This window comes from Eurypyga helias, unplaced genomic scaffold (assembly GCF_000690775.1).
Source record: "Eurypyga helias isolate BGI_N326 unplaced genomic scaffold, ASM69077v1 scaffold24705, whole genome shotgun sequence".
Classification (NCBI taxonomy): Eukaryota; Metazoa; Chordata; class Aves; order Eurypygiformes; family Eurypygidae; genus Eurypyga; species Eurypyga helias.
This window is the reverse complement of record NW_010253916.1, coordinates 8,481-30,431: the sequence shown is the minus strand read 5'-3', so window position 1 is coordinate 30,431 and position 21,951 is coordinate 8,481.

The window sequence follows — 21,951 nt, the reverse complement described above, 5'->3', positions numbered from 1 at the left end:
AGTTATGAGAAACATTCCTTTATTCTGACTGTTTTGCTTTGTTTCGCTTCTGTTAGGAAATAGTTGATTTCTCCTATATATATTTTTATGAAAAAAAAATATTTAAAAGCTACAACTTCTTAAAACTGATTTATTATGCCCTTTGCTACAAGTGGAAAAATCTTAATTTAAGAGTTTTTCCATTATCTGTCTTTCATAACTGTATTAAATGTGAAGCTTTGTCCCGTTAATTTTCCTGTTTAATCTGCAGTTCATGTTTCCTCTGTACCCTTTTGTGATGGGTCTAATTCAACCCATTTCACTTGAGAAGGAGTTAGAGATTTATTTCAGTGTTAAGAAGTTGCTAAATGAGTCTTTCGAGTTAACCCAAGTATCGGACTGGTTATTGATTGAGAGGAGTAATGATGAGCAATCAAGCTGATAAATAAAACAGGTTTAATTAAAGAAACATGTTATTATAGTTTATACCCAACAAAATAATAAATCTGCATTCTGTACCTTCTACAGTTCAGTTGCTTACTATACAGAATAAACGCTTCCAGCACAAAATCTTCACCACAAGTAGCTATCCATTCTTGAATTGTTTGGTGCTGTTTAGATTTACCGCAGTATAATTTGGGATACATTTCAGCTAATTTGAGTCACGGTTGCCGAGTACTTGCTTCGCGGCTCCTGCAGCCGTCTTGGTGGACTTGGTCTTGGTTAGCTTGAGGACTGCAGGGCTGCGTACCCTGCAGTGTGCAGAGTCTCCTTCAGTGGAAGTAGCTAGACCATGTCATGATTTGAAGGGGGGAAAAAAAAAAAGCAAGTGCTGAAACACTGAATCTGTCTGATCTGACAGTGAAGCTGGAAAATTGGAGGTCGGAAGTGTTGAGGGGATTACAGACATTAAATACTGCACAAAATCACGTTTCATGTCTGATGTGTCTAAAATGACCTGTGGAGATTCTGTTTGCCTTGCCCTCAAGTTGTACCTTGAGCCAAAAGGGACACGTTTGGAAAGGGTCTAGTGGGGTACTTGACTAAATCGGCTTGCTCGTGCCATCTGGTTATACTGGGTTGTCAGGGTCATAAAGGGTGGGGGAACCAATTATGAAAGGAGCTTTTGAGGTACTTCTTGAGATCTTCTAAGACTTAACTGGGGTCTGAGGGTTGTAACAGTTGTTTCCCTAAGGCAAACTGTTGCTTGTAAACCTCGTTCTTTGGCACAGTGGTCTCAAAATGTAAAGTTCGGGTTCACTTCCAAAAACTTCAAAACATGATCTTCTTGCCTGTTAATACTGACATTGCTTTTTGTCTCCTTTTGGCCTTACGGGTGTTCTTCGCCTTTGGACTTTTGAAAAAAGCACTTTTCCTTTCCACAATGGCTTAATCTTCATCCTTGCCTTATAGCAGTTGTTGCTTTCTGCCAAATAATAGAGAACCATTTCAGTTGTTCTAGAATTTGGGTAGAGTGTTGAAAGCCAGTATCTTTTGTCTCTTGTGTCATAAATCAAAATACGTATTTTATCATTTTGGATGAGGCAAAAGCAGTCCTTTTTAACCTACCTTGGGGTGGAAACACCCATGAATTCAGAAGATTTTGAGGCTTTGGTTTCCAGTTTGGTATTACATGTTTTGGTGTAAGATTATTGTTTGCCTGGTTAACTTCTGAATTGCTTAAAACTGATTTTCAAATGTTACTGTGTTTTAGCTCTTTGTAATCTGGGATTCAGTAAGCTGGAAGAAGATTAGTTGTCTAATCATGTTTTCTCAATTATGGAATCAGTAAAATTAGAAATGGAAATTACTGAGGAGCTCATGATTATATTCCTGTGCCTAATACAGTAATTTTTGCTTAGGCTGTAGTAACTTATCCCGGTCAGTTACCAGGTCCCACAAAGAGGAGGCGTTGTCTGTGTGGATGGATTTGAACTGAGTAACTGGTACAGATGGCGGGTGGGGTTTGTTGGGTTTGGTTTTCTTCTTAAACCCCCTCCTTCCTGCCCCATCTTGTCAGAACTTTTCAAGACTTAAAACAGATGATTTCAAGCCTTCCCCCTCTCCACGTAGGTTTGGGTTTTGTGCCAGAATCTACTCTCAAAACCAGTATTTTACTTTTGCAAAGTAATTATCTGTAACTTCAAAGTACAAACAAGGAATGCAGAGCAGCTGAAATTTATTTTCAGAGGATTTTTTTTTCCTCTGGACACTTTCACCTCTTGCCTAATTGCAAAGATTGAGTTCTCCTGTGGGAATTATGTGGGAAAGTGGCCCTTTGGAAATAGGGTGATCCTGTGCCCAAACTGAGGAATGATCAAGGAATTTGCTGCGCAGCGGAACTGCACAGGCTATTTCTACTGATGTTAGAACATGCTGAAAGTCAGTTAAGTACGTTGGGATAATGAATTTAGAAAATGGGTAATTATTGGTAAGCATTTGGTATTTTTACTAAATACTTCTTTATCTGAAAACTTTGGTTGTGTTTTATGGAACTCCATGACTCGTAATAAGCGGTGGGGTACTTCTGGTACAAGTAATATGACTTCAGTAAAAAGAGTTAATATATGTTTGCAGTCCTCTTGCTCTTGCAGATTTCTGTCTAATTGCACCAGAAGTGATTTTTGTTGGGGGAAAAACTTCATGTTAAAGGGAAGAGAGCATTTTCATGGATACGCTAAGCGGAAAGTAACGCAGGTTAGCGCCAGAACTGGGGCTCTCTCCCTTGCCTTCTTGCATGGTGAGGAAGATCAGGGAGCTGGTGTGGCTGAAATCTAGGTCGTTTGCTCAGTTGCTTTTCCACTGGATTAGTTGTCTGGTAGAAATCACGGAGGTACTCGAGTGTTAATGTATAAGCGAAGCTAAAAGAAGCAGGGAAATGGTGCCTCGAGCTGCCAGGCAGCCGCCCCTTTCAACGTTGTGTTTGGTTGGTAATTAACCTAGGTGACAGTGTGAGTTGGGAGATCCCTTTGAAGGGCTTCCAGTCACCGGGACCAGGAGGGAGCTGGTCTCTGGTAGCTCCTACAGGCCAAACTGTTTAAGTGTTAATGGATTTTTGCCAGATGTTAAGAGGAAGGGGAAATAATGTGCTTTACTGAGATACCTTTTAGCTGTCGCAGTTTCGGGGTTTCCCAAGCAGTGCAAGATGATACTGGTGGTATAGAAATAGGAATTCTGAAAATGTAATTTCTCTTGAATCAAAAAACCCCAAAGATTACTTTCCTGAACAGCCAAGAAACTATTTTTTTTTGCTTCTTTGGTGTGGGTTTTACTTTTCTCCACGTGAACCTTTTACGTACTGAAGTAGGTCTTTTGCAAGAATTGCGCTGTGCCCCTGTCTAGGTGCGTGGAGGAGGAGGATGGTTTGGTTTCTCTTACTTTGTTTTCCCGTTTTCGAGAAGTCCACCAGCTGATTCCTAGGTCATACTTGGGTTTGGTTCCAGTTGTGACTCAACCCTTCGGGCCTGTGTTGCAGAAGGTGGAGACTGGCAGCTTCAATGGGCTCCCTATGCAACATTAGTCATTGCTGTCCTGATTGTTCTCTGTGGAAATTGTCAGTACTGAAGGGACTTGAACGCTGAGTAGAGGACAGTCGTGATGCTGGTAACGTTTACAGGCCAGCGAGAGCCTGCCTGCGGAGATCCTGTGTTCCAGAGGGCTGTAGATCAATGCCCTGAGGCTGTAAAAATAGTTGTTATTGGGTTCATTCTTGTGCAGGGTACCAGAATGGCCTACAAAATTAAGGCTTGGGGAAAACTTTAGGAGATCCTTTAAGAAGGATAAAACTCTTCAAAGGACTTGTGTCACTCAACCATCTGTTCATCATACTGTAATTTCTCATATTGTTTGTTGTGGATTAGGGCACTGGATTAGCCTGTGCTTTCTCATTGTGGTTTGGGGTTGGTTTTTCGGGTGGTGGTGTTTTTACTGTAGGTTGTGGTGGTGGATGACTGGTGTGGGTATCCCCTCGTCGCTCCCTGAACTACTCGGTTCAGGATCTGATAAGACTGATTCTGTCCACATCAAGGAATTTGGTGTGTGTGCTCTTCAGAACTAAACCAGAAGCAGGGCTGGAGTGTTTCTGGATCACACGAATGTGTCGGGTGTCATCAGAACCCACTAATGGGAACTGAAACTCTGGGATGGGTAGTTCAGATGCAACTTGTATTGCAGTGGAGCGTTTGGGTATCGCTCACGTCCAGATAGCAAGTGCCTTTGGGGGTGAAACGGAACTGCTCTTGGCATCCTCGACTGTTGCTTCCCCTTCTGTGAACGAGGGGTGGGGGGTGCTGGGCTGCAGTAGCTTCCCTCTGCCTTTAGGGAAGTTCTTTTGATGCTGATAAGACAAAAGGCAACAACTCTTATTTCAGGTTTAAAACAACAAAAAATACTACCTAGTTTTGAGTCCAATACACTTGCTCTTAACCTCCTTCTTCGTGTCCTGTCACTTTTATTTTAGGTTTCTGCAAATTTATTTTTATCCAGCTCAAGGATGGCAGATCTGTGACGTGAGCGCTAGAAATGACAACTCCTTTTTTTTTTCTTTGTGTTTGAAACTTTCTGCAGAATCGGAGCAGCTGAAGTGTAGCTCTATGATTTGATAGCTTTTCAGTATTCATTCGATGTCCTTATTTATTGTGCTTAACGTTAAAGGTCAGGCATTGTCATGCAGCACAACGCCGCTGTGACTTCTTCATTCCACACACGAGTGTTAGGCGATTTGATATACTGAAGTGAAAAAATATATTAGTAAGTCTTGACTGGTTTAGTGGAAATTGGTATTCCTGGATGGTTTTCTTTTCCACATTGCAGTTAACTGTTACTGCCTTTCTCATTTAGGAAACTGGGCACTTAAGATCTCTGAATCTCTAGACTGTAGTTTTTGCTGTATACAGCTTGACAAATTATGGTCTAGAACTTGAGCTTTGTGTCTCCTTCTATCGGTTATAAATGTTGAAGACTGTATCTTGCGTTGTAATTAGCAGCTAAAAATTCAGTCCATGGCGATAAAGATACTGTATCGGGGTAGGAATTTCAACTCTTGAACTCCAGACTAGAAGCCAAGCCAAAACTATCTTGTGTTCTCACGCAGGTGATTCCTCCTCTTTGTTTCTTGATTAATCATTATCTTTGTTTTGTTTATTTAGATTGTAAGTTCTTTGTGGCAAGGGTTGTCTCTTGTGTGCGTGTGTGCGCGCGTGTGTGTGTACCCGGGACGATAAGGCCTGGAGCCCCAGTCTGTGGAAGCTGTAATAAGCAATCACCTTGTTATCGTTTTCCTGGATATCATAATAAAGAGTATTGAATTAAATCTGTGCTTGAACAGTCTGTTACAGAAATGGACACGTGAATTGCATGTGGCCTTGCTTACAGTCGAGCATCAGTAGCAGAGAAACACCGGTCAAAGACAAATGCAATGTTCTGTTTGGGGATATTCACTTGAACCGATGAACGCAGCCGGGAAACGTTAGGCTGAACAGAAATGGCTTGTAACTCCAGCTGGAGCTCGCACAAAATTACTGGGAATTCCAGTTTTGAGTTTCTCGCCTTCTATCAACTTGAGGAACTGCACTGGTCCTCCCTCTTGGGAAGGTGGGGCTCGTTTGCTGGAAGCTTGTGCAGTGGTTTGTGTCTTCTGAGTAGCACTTTCGAGCTTGTGAAGGCAACCATGAGTTTCTGGTGCTCTCCAAGCTTGTGAAGGCAACCACGGTGCTTGGAGAGCACCAGAAACTGTGCTGGGCAGTGTCTGGTGTGGCACAGGAGATGACTGCTCGAATCCAAGGGCCCCCGCTCTCCACAGCTAAGCAACTTCGAAAGCCTTTGTAGACTTCAGCTTCACTGATACGGAAAAGTAAAATTCATCCAGTCTGAAATGGAACCTCTATGCCGATCCAGTGGTGATTTGGCAAGATGGTAGGGAACTGAAGGCTCTTACCTGCATCAGGGAAAGTTAGACTGGGTTTAGGAAACATTTGCCATGAATGTTACCTTCCCATGGGATTGATTTGCTGCATGGTGGAGGGATTGACTACAAATCCCAGGATCTCTGTATTCAGTTCGCCTCAAGACACATTCAGATTGTTGCTTTTGAAGAACTATTGAACTACTTGAAGAAATTCTTCACGGAGAGGATGGTGAGGCACTGGAACAGGTTGCCCAGAGAAGCTGTGGATGCCCCATCCCTGGAAGTGCTCAAGGCCAGGCTGGATGAGGCTTTGAGCAACCTGGTCTAGTGGAAGGTGTCCCTGCCCATGGCAGGGGGGTTGGAACTAGATGGTCTTTAAGGTCCCTTCCAACCCAAACCATTCCATGAGTCTACTTAGGCATTCCTAAAGCCTGCATTTTTAACTTGTAAATCCTTACGTTGAAAGAAAATGTTAAGTGGAGACACTTCCGTGAAGGCATGTTCTTGGCTCTGTTGTAGATGCAGGCTCAGACAACGGGGCGTGAACTGTAGCTTAAAAAGAAATTGTGTTAGAAAAACAACAGAAAACGCCTAATTGTAGGAATCAGAGCTCCTTTACTAGGGTATGTATCTGTCAGGTGACTTAACTCAGCCGTACCTAGTGAGGACAGGCAGATACTGATAATGGCGTCTGGGCCGACTGTAACATCTCCCGCCCAATCTTCCCTCTGCCGCACCCCTCCTCTCGCCCTGGGGCTGATTTCGGGACGATTTAGCAGCTGCTGCTGGGCAGTGGAGGGCTGCGGGCTTGTGACCGACACCGTGTGATGAGTTCGGGACGTGGGAGCAGCAGCCACTAGAGGCCACCCCAGCCTCGGTCAGCTCTGCTCGGACTGGGAGGCCAGGGGCCAGCACAAGGCTACCCAGAGGCCCGCGATTTCGCTGCACTTCAGCAGCAACTCACTTGTTTCTTTTTAAGTAACACCTCTGCGGTAGCATTGCGTGAAATTGGACACCTCGTAGGTTTGGATCTTGGTGACGGTAGCAGTAAAATCTCAGTTGTGTTCTGCAGGCCTTGGAAGGTGGCCTTGCTTGGCCAGAAGCTACTGCCTTGCTTCTGGTTGGGAGAGCAGGATCTAGGCCTCCAATATTAAAGCTGTATCTTAACCCAAAAATGCAACATCTTAGATTAAAAGCAGTGTTGAGACTGCAAAGTCAGCCACGGATTACATCTGGCTGCATTCAGTCTGGTGTGCGAGTATGCACCGCTGTGGCAAATGCTGATTTCCTTGCTTAATCCTTGGGGTGGGCAGAAATACAGAAAACCTGCTCTATTTCCACCAGATTTTGATGTTCTTCAAACAAAATTATTGTTAGAGGAGCTTATAAAATTGTTTCCTGCACTGAAAAGTTTTTGCACCTTTTATCTGCTTATCAAAGACCCTTATTTAGGGAGAGTGTTGCTTGTGGACATCTCCCTTTACATGCTGCAGGAGCCACATGAAAACACTTCCTATGGCAGTTAAAGCAACTTCTCAGAATATGTAAGTTGAATTTTGCAGCTTATAGATGTTTGTCTTCAATACTAAGGAAATGTCTTCTTCCTTTAGCATATGCTTCCTTTTATACAGAAGAAAGGTTTGGGGTAACACTGGAAAACAGGCGGTGATACACTAATTTTTGTTGTTGTCTTTGGGGTAATTTTATCCTAGTCTGCACAGAACAAAACATCATCTTCTGGTTTTAGCTGTTCTGAGCCCTGGTAGGATTGTTCTTGCTGCTGGAAAGTGCTACAGTGCAGTGTGATCTAGCCCTGGAAGATTAATAAGAAATATAGAATCCCAGAATGGTTTGGGTTGGAAGGGACCTTAAAGACCATCTAGTTCCAACCCCCCTGCCATGGGCAGGGACACCTTCCACTAGACCAGGTTGCTCAAAGCCTCATCCAGTCTGGCCTTGAACACTTCCAGGGATGGGGCATCCACAGCTTCTCTGGGCAACCTGTTCCTGTGCCTCACCCCCCTCTCTGGGAAGAACTTCTTCCTAATAACTAATCTAAACCTCCCTACTTTCAATTTAAACCTGTTCCTTGCCCTGTCACTACAGGCCCTTGTGAAAATTCTCCCCCAGCTTCCTTGTAGGCCTCTATGGGTCTCCCTCAGGAGTGTCTTGGGACTTTGGTGGAGTCTGGGCAAAATCTTCCCAAACATCTGGATTTGGGTAGCCCTGGTAAGAGGTGGCAAACTAGCTGAATCATGTTATGAGCTCGGAACATGCTTTGATTTGTGATTCGTTAAATTGCCAGCGACAGGCTGAGTGTCTGACGGGCCTGCTCAGTGTGGCTCTGCTGACCTCAGAGATGGATGCTGTGCAAACAGTCGGTTTGGGTAGCTCCACATCTCTGGAAATGCATTTGAAAAGGGGTTGTGAGACGTGCAGCACTTACATGGAGAAGGTACAATGGCAAGCGCTCTGGCTATCGCTTTGGAGATGAACAGCTGCTCTGAGACCTGCAGAAATGCAGCAGGAGCCAGGAGCTGTGGTTGTGCTGGAAGCAGTCGATTCCCTCAGGCCTTGAATACGTACCCCCGTTTCCCCACCACCAGGAACGCTTCAAGAACTTAAGAGCTTTGAAATAGAAATCCTTTCGTGTGCAGCAATAAACGCAGCCCGGCAGCATGGGGGATATCACTGGCCTCTAACCGAATGGAGGGTAGACTATGCCCCACCCTGGAGAGAATGATGTAAATCATCCTAATTCTTGGCACTGGTATTTAGATTTTGTTCATAGCATGCCATAAAAAAAAAAACTTTCAGACACTGGAAACTGTCTGTGCTGTCAAGAAAACTCTCAGAAGCTTTCTAGAGGAAAATTTTTTGGTAGGTGAAGGAAATGTAGGCGTAGTTTCTGGATGTGGCATGAAAGGTGCCATAGTTCTCTTCGTTTCTTCATTCTCTTGACCCTCTCTGTTCTCTCTCTTCCCCTTCTCTGCCCCACAAGTTGCTGAAGTCATGAGAAGGAGCTGCAGTGAGGGCTGAGAAAAACTACAGTTAACTGGGGGTTCCTCTTTACGGGAGAGCCCGCCAGACTTCTTGTCTCCAGCTGCAAGGCTCCTTTGCAACGCGCTGCTGCCTGGAACAAACCCAGGACGCCACGTGCTGTGGTGTCTTGCCTTCGTGGCTCCGCAGGGAAGGGACATATGAGACTGAGAGCAGTGTCGCCCTGTTTCATACAGCCGGTTTCTGGCAGTCAACAGCTTAAGGATTTCTGAAGCATCTGGTTGCATCAAAACTTTTGTTGGGTTTTTTTGTTTTGTTTTGTTTTATTTTTTATAGCCAGCACTGGAAGTATTCTACATGCGTTTGTGTAATCCCTCTTGAACCCATTTAAATACTTGGCATCCACAACACTCAGTAAGTTACACAATTTAACCATGCCTTGTTTGGAAAAAGTATTTCCTTTGGCTTGTGTTTTAAACCTGATGTTTTCCTTGTGTGAGGCTCAAGTGGTGAATAATCATTCCCTCTTCATCTCTCTCATGCTACACATAATTTTACAGACCTCACTGTTTCAAGCCTGAGGGTTCCCATTCTACTTAGTGTTTTCTCGTGCACAAACTGTTCTGTACGCTCCATTATCTGTGCTGTCTTTTGTGTACCTTTTCTAGTTCACCTCAATGCTTCATGTTTCGGCTTACGTGTTATTTTAAGTTTATTGGGAAGCAGCTCCTAATAGTTCATTCATGTCTAGATGATAGGATTTTTTTTTTAAATCTCAAACTACATTTTTCTGATCTGTGTTTGCTGATTTTGCTGTGTGTGTTTACGTGTTTGTTGCGTTACCTAATGAAATTACTAGAATAATGAGATATTGAGTTACTAACTTTAGGACATTGGTCAGTGATACTGTAGTTCCTCGCAAGGAAAATAAACCATAACTTGCCAGCACAGAAGCAAAAGGCTTTGTCTTGAGCACAGCCTGGTCTTCCTTGGCCGTGCTGACTCTCTAGCGGCCTGTTGTTGTTGTTCACAGGGCAGTAGTTGTTCTGCTGGTCTTACTGCTGATGCTATTAAAATATTTTTCAAACGATTCAGGAAAATGCTTTTAAGCAGTAACATTTGTCTTGCAGTTGTATTGCATTCCTGATTTCTCTGTAAGAGTAGTGTGAGCTGAACTCCATCCTGCTTTAAGGCCAGAGAGGAGCAAGTCAGAGGTTTGTTCCACCTTTCTTTTCAAGTTCTGCCCTCAGATGAAGCCTCCCAGCCCTGAGCTTTTGTGTGGCTGTGCATCTAGAACCTTAGACTGATCATACAAAATACAAACTCCTGAAAAACAGATACTTGAGTTATAAAGGTAAGGAAGAAGTCCTAAACTGGCCGTAAAACTTTAGTTCTGCAGTATTTCAACAGCAAACATTGGATGTTTCAAAGGTCTGGAAAAAAGGCAGCGTTAAGTTAACCCCTTCTGGCAGAAGTGCTGCTGGCCTGCCCTCATTGCTGGGAGTAGCTTGGATTTATTTCACTGGAGATCAGCTAGTCCTTAAAGGGTCACAGCTAATCACAAGACATCATTTTAGAAACCAAAACCTTCCAAGACAGAGCTACCTAATTAGTTTTTATGCCCGTTTGTTTTGTCTTTTTCCTATTTTATTGGTTACTTATCTTTGTCTGTGGTAATTTCATAAAATGCCAAGTTGTTCTCTTCCAATGAGGAACTATCTTTTGGAGTTCAGAGCAGCATGCTTTGATCACCCTAATATCACCCTGCTCATACTTGTAAGGATGGACTTAGGTCTGATATCAAGCCAAGGTGCTGCATATTATGGTTAAGATGTTCACTTGAAAGCCATGATGAGTTAAATTCTGTTTCTGAATCTCAGTCTTCGTGAACCTTGGATGAGTCCATTTAAAGTTTCTTCCTGTTTATCTTTAAACAGTGGGTCATATTTAGCTCACGTGGATACTGGGACACTGACTTAAGGATCTGTGACCTACAAATATATTTTATCTGCTGTGCCTTGCAGTTGCTGCTTCAAAGACAAGTGGTGTCACATTGGTTTCTGTGTGGCCAGATGATTAAGCTCCATGGGGAAGGTTGTCAAAAATCAGCAATAACCTCAAAAGCAGATTTTCCTACTCAAGAGACTCTGTGGTGAAAACAAGATGCTGTGCTGTAGTGCTTTGGATTTCCCATTGTGATGGATTGACTCAGGCTGGAGGCCAGGTGCCCGCCAAAGCTGCCCTATCACTGCCTTCCTCAGCTGGGGAGGGGAGAGAAAATATGATGAAAGGCTCATGGGTTGAGATAAGGACAGGGAGAGATCAGTCACCAAACCCAATACATTGTCACAGGGAAAACAGACTTAGCTTGGAAAAAAAAATAAAAATTAACTTACCAAAAAATCAAATCAGACTAAAAAGAACTAAAATCAAATCTTAAAACACCTTCCCCCACCTCTCCCTTCTTCCTGGGCTCAAATTCACACCTGCTTTTCTCTACCTCCTCCCCCTGAGCATCACAGAGGGACAGGAAATGGGGGTTGTGTTCAGTCCCTCACACTTCGTGGTCTCTGCCGCTCCTTCCTCCTCAGGGGGAGAACTCCTCACACTCTGCCTCTGCTCCAGTGTGGGGTCCCTCCCATGGGACAGGTGGGGGCCCCCCCCCATGGGCCCCACCCCTCCACAAACTGCTCCAACATGAGTCCTTCCCAAGGGGTGAAGTTCTTCGCAAACTGCTCCAGTGTGGGTCCCTCCCATGGGGTGCCATCCTTCAGGAGCAGCCTGCTCCAGCCTGGGTCCCCCATGGAGGTCACAAGTCCTGCCAGCAAACCTGCTCCAGCCTGGGCTCCTCTCTCCATGGGGCCACAGCTCCTGCCAGGAGCCTGCTCCAGCCTGGGCTGCCCACAGGGTCACAGCCTCCTTTGGGCATCCACCAGCTTTGGTGTGGGGTCTTCCCCAGGCTGCAGGTGGGTCTCTGCTCCCCCGTGACCCTCCATGGCTGCAGGGCACAGCCGGCCTCACCATGGTCTGCATCACAGGCTGCCAGGGAATCTCTGCTCTGGTGCCTGCAGCACCTCCTCCCCCTCCTTCTCCACTGACCGTGGGGTCTGCAGCGTTGGTACTCTCACATCTTGCTCTCTGTCTGCAAAACCTCCTCTGTTCTACTTTTTTTCCCCTTCTGAGCCATGTTATCCCAGAGGTGCTACCATGGTTGTTCATGGGCTTGTCAGTGGGTCCATGTTGGAGCTGGCTGGCATTGGCTCTGTCAGATATTGGGGAGGCTTCTACAGCTTCTCACAGAAGCCACCCCTGTAGCCCTCCCTTACCAAAACCTCACCACACAAACCCAGTGCATCCATGCTTTCAATCCAAAGTCCTTTGACCTGAGTGTCTGAATGACATTATGAGTTAAAATAGCATGTCTGCTCTGGAATGGCTAAAGGCCCCAGATCCGTGTATCAGACAAGGAGAACTGGAGAAGCAGTATGTTCTCATCTTGCCACAGAAGAACTGGAGCTGATGGTCCAAAGGTTCCTGTGGTACCACGGGGAACCATGCCTAAATTACAGTTCAACCGCTGGATGTGTACGTTGGAAATGTGGCCTTAGATGCATTGTTAAAATTCATCGGAAGCCAGAAGATACATTGATATTTATATTTTGTTTTTGGTGTTCTTTTAAGTGAACTAAAAAGAAGAACTGAAGAAGGCCTGGGGTCTGAGAGGCCTTCTGATAACCCAGCCCTCGAGACCGTGGAGTACCAACGTTTAGATGAGCTTGCAAGTGCCTACAGCAGAAAGAAGAACTTTGTTCTGGAAGTCACATGCCTACGAGGGAGCTGCTGACTTCGGCACTCAGGCTCTGAGGTTCAATATAGCCATTTATACTGCTCCAGAAGTGTCCCCAGAGAATTGAAAACCCTTTTCGGTATTTTTTTTCCCCGCTCTGACACACAGTCCCTTTTCCATGCCTGCAGCTATGAGCAGCGTTTTTATCTGGGCCTGTAATTTGGTGCGGTTTGGGACTTCCAAGTTCTGCGGTGCCCCTACGGTTTTTGGCAGCAGCAGAGTTGCTGAGCGGCTGAACCTTTTGATCTCCGTTCAGAATGCAAATGAACATTTCATCTCACACCTCCATACCTGCGTTCCCCAGAACAATCCGACTCTTGACTGCCTCCTCCCTCCCTCCCAAACTGGAGTGCAGCGGAGTAACTCCACAGTGGATGACTGTAGTTCCAGCAGCGGCTGGAGGACTATAAATAGCCTTAAATAGATGCACATAAGGATTCAACGTATTGTCTGAATGATCTAAAATTAGATTGCTCTAATGTTTGTGCATCAGTCTTCCTTTACTGTAGGAAAATGAATTTCTTTCCCAAGTGTTTAGCCTTGAATTATGGTTCCCTAATGATGATGGAGGGTAGGGAGGCTGTTTGAGGGGAAACTCCTTGTAGGGATGGGTCTAGTTTTCCACTATTGAGGAAAAAAATCAGCTGCAAGTTCCTGGAAAGCATGGACATACATAGTTGCAGTTTGCTCCCAAGATACCACCTTTATGCTCTCTTTATTTTTCTCTTTCAAGGACATTTGCACCTTGAATGCAACAAATGCTTTAAAAGAGATTTACAGAGGGTGGGTGGAAAAATCCCAGAGCGCACATTTGCTTTTTTCACTGGGATTAAATGTCATTGTACGTCCTATGTTCAAGGTGTTTTAATTCTTGGTCTCTAACCGTCCTTTGAAACAAATAACAGTAGCTATGTATTTTAGATAAATGTGAGCGTTTCCTGATATCAGCTGGAAATACCTGAGTTAGCTGTTGCTCCTGTGAATAACCATATTACTCATTCTATATAATGGAATAATGCTTTCTTTTTTAAACAGCTTGCTATTGAGTTAAAAGAGAACACAAATATTAGTAATTCCGTAGTTTTCTATTCCCACCTTCACGCCGCAAAGTTTTTTGTGGGAGAATTTATTGTACAATGAAATTTCATATAAAAAAATCTCATATCTTTGGCTATTTATATAAATTGTGATTTGTTAGCAATGAAAGCATAGAAAATAATTCACTGTTCTGTTGAGGAAATTGCAGCTTGACTGGAAGTAGTATTGGTTCATTTCTGGGTTTTTTTTGTCTTTGGGGACCTTTTTACGCAAGTTTATTATGCAAATCTGCATGAAGAAGGGTCCGCTGCCTTGAGACGGAGTGTTTTGTTGTAAGACTGGAAACAGGGGAGAGGGAGGGAGCTTCAAGCCATGAGAGTGCATTGGTAAATCTCCATGAAACAGGGCTAAGAACACATCTCTCATCTACTCACACATTGTGGGGGACGATGTCATTACACTAGACTTGCAAAGGCCATTGAGGTGAATTAAAAATTAAACTGTTGAGGTCTTTGGAGCCAACGAAGTCTTGAAATGCTCACAGAAAGTCTTGTCTAGGATTCTACACACCCTGAGAAGAGATTTAAGGGTGTGTGTTAATCCTGTGAAGGAATCCAGTAGTCTCACATCTTAATTTCCAAGCTAGTCTGTAAGTTTAACTCTTCATTATCAAGGGGGCAACAGTTCAGCCAGTGTTTGGATATGAAAACCTCAATCACTTACAGCCTCTTTTGTATGGATTTGTAGATTTCTGCGTATCAGATCCCTGGTAAGTTGGTATGTGTTTGGGTTTTTTTTTTCTGGTTTTATCAGCCTTTTGAACGAGACAATTTTTTTTGTATCCTTTTAACACAGAGATACTAGATGAAATTGTATATCCAGTATGAACTCTGTGCCTGGTGCGTTGTTACACTCCTACTTTTGCATATGTGAGCATGATTGTGACTGCACATTGGGATGCGAATTTAGGTGACGGATCCGTTCTTCAACTAATTTTAATGAAGATTTACCGTACCGCTGGGGTAGCAATAGTTAGTTTTAGCCACGAGAGGGAGCGATGTTTATCTTGCCTGGGGACGTTGCTGTCACTGGAAAGGCTTAGCACCTATTTGACAAGGTTAAAAATCTTAATTTTCCATTCTTCTCACTGTTCTGTCTTCATTTTCTGTGTGTTTTGGCGAAGCGCTTGATAGAGAGCGATAAAGAAAAAGCGTCTTCATATCAACAAAGCGACACAGTGGAGTACGAACCTCTGACTGCATCAACTTTCACCTGAAAATGGCAAAGTGGTTTTGAACAGCCGCTGTACCCTGGTTAATTAATGCCAACCTGCAGCCCGGATGAGACAACGCTTAGGGGATTTCTCTAGCAGTGTCAGAGACTGTAGGTGCATCTCCTGATCCTCCAGACCTATGGTTTTTTGCTCCAAATCCCTTCTGCTCCCTTGGAGGCAGCAATTGGAAATACAATTTTATTTCATAATTTACTCAACAGCAAATGAGTTCAGAAAGAGAATGACTGTCTTGCTGCTTGCTGCAGGCTGCTGGTGCAGGGTATTTTTCCATGGGGTCTTTTCCCATGTTTTTTTTTTTCCCTAAAATATTCAAGTTAATCTATTAAAAAGTTTAAGTCCTGGGCACTGACCAGGCGGTTCTTGAGCCAGGGTACAAACACCCGCAGAGGGGAAGCCGAAAGGACTAATAAGGGGGTCTGGTTACCTCCACCAGCTACACGCTTATGGATGTACATCCAGTTGTACAACAGCAGCTATAAACCAAAGCAAGATGGGAGCAGCAGGTGGAAAGCTGCTGTGGGGAGATGCTGGAGATAGAATGCTTGGAAGAAAAAGGGCAAGAGCAGTGTGGGAAGGAGGGGTGAGGAGCAAGGAGGCTTGACAGCTGGTCAGGGAACTGCTAAGGAGTGGGAAGGAGAAGACTTCTGCTGTTCAGCTCGAGGTCCTGTGGTGAGAACCTGGTAGGGAGGGCTGGCATCCCGGCTGCTGCAGGGAAAGAAGTGGCTCTCCAGAGGGGGAGAGGTCTAAGGGCTGGGGAGCCTGAGACTGGGAAGTGGCCAGCCTCAGAGCGGTCCTAAAAACCTTCAGATCTTCTAGGTATGACCAAATGGCTGCTATACATATCTGAGGGTGGATACAGGTCTGGGTTAGATGGCCACCTGCTGCCTTCTTATCTAGGCCCATAATAAAACAAAATCTTGTAAATCTGGCAGCAGATAGCGATATGGTTTAATAGAAACCTCTTATCGACATTATGTACTCATCCCAGCTCCACCTAAAGAGTTTATGTGCGCTTTCTTGACTCACTAAATGAATAAGGCTTAAGTAAATTTAAAGGTGGTGTTACAGATGAATGACACTGCCATTCTGGTGCTTCATTTTTCTTTCCATGCCATTTTGCATTTTGTTTTCATGCAATGGCTGTCCCTTGGGTTTTTTTTTTCATGTGCCTTCCTGTTGATTGCAGGCTAGAGAGCTGGTCTGTAATCCTTTGTGGTGGCAAGAGAGCAAACCCAATACACCCCTAGACACTGGTCTCTTAATAGCAGCAGCCTTGCTGCTGTTCATGGGTTCTCTTCTCCAGCAAAAATGAGAAATGACAGGCATTTGCAGCAGCGTAGCTGCAGCGGCCCCTGCTAGCCTGATGCAGCCTCTGGAGACCCAGCAGTGTCCTCTTCCTCCGCAGGAGTTTGTGTCCTTTCAGGGGATAAAGGGAAGGGCCAGGGGCAGCTTGGTCTAGGGGCTTTTGTTTTCTGGGTTCTTTCTAGTGCACCTAGGAGTGCTTCACACTGTTTCCAGCATTTCACAGGGGTTGTCTGACAAAACCATGAGGGTCTGTTGCTTTAAGACCCAGTTTTCAGACAATAACAACGTACCCAAATTTATTGCTTGTGAACTTGTTATGTTAAGGCTGTTCTTTTCCTCCTGCAAGCTGAACACGATGACTGAGTTTTACACGTTGACCATGCCTAGAATATGAAAAGATGAGGAACAAATGCACCTTTGGCAATGTTCTTGGGGTAAGGAAGGCTGTAGATGGTTGATTAGGCTAGAGGATTCAGTGGAAGTTTTAAGTATTTGCGTATGATAGAATTGGCGGCTGCTAGAGGGTTTTATTACAGGGTTTGATCTAAGCTATAATAAGAGTCTGAGCTTGGAACCAGAAAATGGTCCTTCCCATGAACAAAGCTCTGTGTGCGCATTTGACAGCCAACATGACCAAAAATGTTGGAACTTCCCAGTGGGTGTATCCTGAAGAAGGCTTTTTTGTAATACAACCAGAAATATGCTTTAAATCAGAAGACTGGGTGGTTTTGATCCGGTTTTCTTTACATAGATATAGTAAAGAAACTTGGCCTTAGTCAGAAAATGCTTTGTACAAAAGCTAGTTTTATGTCTCTTGCTAGTTGTTTTGCCGACTAATTATTTTTCCGTGTGTCATTTCTCATGGAAGCTTTGTTGCTCCAGAGATACATGGTTGCTTCGGTTGCTGTTCTCTCTTTTACAAGACATATGTAGGAAACTAAATTATTGTAGTAGTTTCTATGTCTCAGAGATTTTTCTGAAACACAGATCCCTCCAGCATCACTGGAACAGAGGAGCTGTGTCCTTGGTCACTTTGATATTGCTGCAGGCGTTGCAGTTTGGCTTTCATTCTCATAGCAAAGGCAGTGGTGAGAGGAGAAAAAGAGAATTGGAGCACGTTTCCTGTCATAGTCATGTTTGTCCTGTGAATATGCTGGTTTCTAAAAAGATAGAGGCAAGCTAGACCTTACACAAGTAAAACAAACAGTTTTTCTCTGTAAAATACTAGCTTTGGTTCACAAACACACTGCTAGAAAGTTCCTGACAGCACCATTTGGAGAACATGGAAAGGAGTAACGCTGGTTTAGAAACGTCTTAGTAATTTAGGAAACGTTATGGTGAGAAAACTCTTTCTAGTGGAATAGTCAAGAGAGACAGCCAGAAGAAATCAGTGCTGAGGTACAGGTGCTGGTGGCCAAAAGTTTGAATTTGGTTTGGAAAATAAAACGTTGTAGGTGCAACATTTTGATCCTGCTGGAAAAAAAAGGGGAAAAATCTTTTTAAAGAACAAAACCAAATCAGTCCCAAAAACCTCTCACACACATACACACACACCTTCCACACACACACCACCCCACCACCCCCCAAAAAAAAAACACCGATAAACCAGTGGATGACCATCTAGAGAGAGTTATTTTTGGTACTCAAAGGAAATCCCAGTTCACTTGAGGGATGCTGAAGAAATGTTCGCATGATGGGTGCAGTGCTTCCGTGGGGGGAGGAGGGATCTTCCAAGTTCAGCTTTGCCAGTCCCATGACTTCAAGCGCTGCTGTTGTGCCTCAGACATCCCCTTTTCTCTTGTTTTAGTGAGATGACACGGTGAAGGAACAAAACCATATTTCATAACATTGCTCATGCTACTAAAATGCAGCTGTGAAGCGCATAACCTTATTCCCGTTTGTAGTGAAAGATTTCCAGTAGTGTGTGGTCAGTCCCTACCAATGAGGCATCACAAAGGTAAAGATAATAACAAACCAATATTCACCGAAAGGCTTAGCCAAACAAATTCATTGTATTTGTAATGGCACTTTTAAATCCAGTAGAGCTCAGGGAGTTTTAGTATCAGGAGGGTTATTTCACCAATGACTGAATCACAGCTACTTCTGCTTGAAAGAGCAGTATCAGTTTGACAACTCAGAGCTTTATTGCTCAACAGCTTCGAGCAGGAAGAGAAGCTGATAGTCATCTCGGAGGAGGCTGAGGACTGCTTCCAAAGCTGGAGCCTGGCCAGGAGTCTGGGCTAGGCTGTCTTGCTGAGACGCCGGTGCCAAAGCCTTTCCCTTCACCCGAAATCATCCAGCACTTCACGTTTTGGTCTCGTTCTGTAAATTCTGCCCGTTTTTTAAAAAACACTCTTCTTGAAAACCCTTTTAAAATACCAGCGATCTAAAATTAGGACTTGTAATGCAAAAGCAGGGAATTTTTTTCCCAGCCGCTAGATACTTCTGGATAGACTCATTTTAGACATGTTGTTTAAGTGTCAGCTGGATGCTTTGCCCACTTCATTATTTATCTGCTTTCATATTGTGACTGCCCGAACTGATCTCCCGTTGCTGTTCAAAAGCACGCTGAACAGACTCGCCCTCGGCTCCAGTCCTAGGCAGGCAGAAGTTCACAGCAACTGTATGCATGTTTGATGGTTTTGCCTGTTTTATTCTTGTTCCAATCTTCCACGTTCCCAAGTACGTAATCTTACTTTGTACGTTTACACCAGTGGAACAAACTGCTGGTGTTAAACCTTGCAATGTTTCCATCGGCTTGGAGATTACAGCTCTTCCACACACAAGGAATCTGTAGTACCTCAAAATACAACTTGCCCAGCGTAGACCTAGGAAATCAACAAAAAGACCTATGTTTTATGGCTACACCAAACTTCCTGCTTTTTCTTGTTTTTCTTTTAACCTTTCTTTGCTTCCCTGTTTGGTCCCAGTTTGGGTCCCCATACAAGATCTTAGATTTGATGGGATTTTAGTTTTCTGGTTGTCTAAGGTTTCCCAGGTCTTCTAGTGCTCTAAATGCTGAAGAGTTGATCCTACACAGGGTGTAAGAGCTACAAAAAAGAGCTACATAGACGCTAAAAGCATTTTGCGTGAAGCTAAAAAAAAATCTCCCAATTCCTATACTTGTTTTTATGTTGCTGTATCCCTCCTGAGAACCAGATCTGGCTTTTAAAATACCCACCTCTTTGCTACATCCTTCATCTCTGCAGAGACACCCTACTTAGGTAACTTGCCATTTATAGCAAAACAGCCCAGTTCAACACATCAGCCTCACTCAAGAGCTGATGTTAATAAAATATTGGTACAATGGCAAAACACTGTTTCTGCATCTCTCTTTCATTTTAGGGTCCTTGTAATCTGTGTTGAGCAACTTGCATCCCAGATTATGTTATGAATATTCATAAAAGTAGACTGATAAGACCTTTCAAACTGTAGTAAACTGGAAAAAAAAAGATGGTCCAGCTTTGTCACAGTAAGGAGATGCCACGTTAAGGAGTGTTTTCGCTTTTGGTAGAGAGAAAGAGGAGTCCTTTGCATCTGTTGAGGGTCTAGCTGAGCACCAGGTGATGGAAAGGCACCTCTCCTCTGCACTGCAGCTGACTCAAAGAATGACCTGGGCATAAAATTATTTAACTGCATGTTCACACAGCTGGCAAAGCAGTGATTGGTGTCGGTGATGCCTGTTGCTCCCAGCTGCAATCGGATGCTCGCTGATGCGGAACGATGACATGTTATGTCTTAAAGACTCAGGAAATGCGTCTCTCAGATTTCTGAATCTTGCTGAGGACTTTTGAATGGCTTCATTTTTGTCACTCTTCTTGACGCCAGCTTTCTTTGAGATGTTTGTCTGTTGCACTAACTGCCAGGCCAGCTTCTTGAATCTCCTTTTTAGGATTTCAACCTGGATTCACAGAAAAAATACACTCCAAATCAATAATGATTTTTGAAATGTCTGAATCTTTGTGAAGCATTTGGAGCTCATCAGCAGAAAAGCATTAGAAGCAACTGTGGAAGTATTAGGAAACAATATTGTGTAACACACAAAGCATTTGGCTGGGATGGCGGTTCTAGCTGTGCCATTCGCTCGGTATACGTTGTCAGCCACCTTTCTTTTTGCCTACTGTACAAAAAAGAGATTTTTCCAACCTTCAAGATACGAGGATTGTGTTTTATTTCGTATTTAAGTACAGTAACAGGGTCACCCAAAGGGCTTTAGAGACCTTAGATCTCCAAATTCTTGGCTGCAGTCTGAGGGCATCTATGACCCCAGATGGTTAAATGGCACATGCGCCATGAGTGGATCGCGTGGGCTTCATTGCGCTGAATTTTCACGCTGTTGACAGGCAGCCCAGTGTCCCATTTGTTGCACAGGCACAGACCTGTTTAGTAATGCAGTTTGGTTACATGTATCCAGCCCTATCCCCAAAATCAACCTGTTCCTACTAGAAAAGCTCTGTCCCCTGAGCCTTTTGTGTGTCATGCTTGCCTTGATCATATACAATATACAACAGGAATTTTGTGTGGCCCTGAACTCAGGTTTCTGAAAAGAGCCATAGCTCTTCTACAGTCTTTTGTCATGCTGCCATTGCAAAGTGGAAACATTTTGGGCTTTGGGTTTTTTTTTTTTATAGGTATAATTTAATTTATATATAGAAATAAATTTAAAATAGCCATATAACAAATAAAAAGTAAAATGAAACATTAAAAAATGTAGGAGGAAAGCCTGTCAAAAGACTTTGTATACATTTACGTGTGTGTGTGTGTGTGTGTGTATATGTGTATACACACACAGCTTTCTGGATGCTTTCTGGGTACATCCCCGTCACAGCTACTATGTGTTTAGGTTGGTTGGTTTCTTTGTGGTGCTTTTGCATCACGTATGAATAGTACAGTTTAAAATAGGTATCGGCTATGAGTCAGGAAAGAATTTGTTCAGAATGACACTAAGAATGTCTTGGAAATCTGTCTTGCTGTTAATTTTTTTGTGAAGCTGTTAGGTTTGATTTCTTTTTTGAAAACTACCTGTCAGCCCAAAAGCAGCATTTTTATGTCAATGACTGTTCACGTCAGAGTTTGTGGACTGTGAATTTACTGTCTTCCTCCTTGTAGAAACGTTGTTATAAGCAGTGGGTGTATGTACAGACGTTTAGATTTCTTCCCAGAGAGGGTGGTGAGGCAGTGGAACAGGTTGCCCAGAGAAGGTGTGGATGCCTCATCCCTGGAAGTGTTCAAGGCCAGGCTGGATGAGGCTTTGAGCAACCTGGTCTAGTGGAAGGTGTCCCTGCCCATGGCAGGGGGATTGGAACTAGATGGTCTTTAAGGTCCCCTTCAACCCAAACCATTCCATGATTCTATGTTTAAGTAAAACACATTTGAATAACTTTTTTTTTTTTTCTCACTTTAACAAAATAATTCCATGTTTCAGGAGGCTAGGGATCACTTCTGCCAAGGGACTGGTTTTTGCCACTTACAAAGTCATTATCCCGTTGGCTTCAGTCAAGATGGCCAAGTGCAACATACGGAATTGCTGTTCTGTGGAAATGTGTTTATTTTTCCAAGAGGTGATTGTGGCTCCCAAAATAG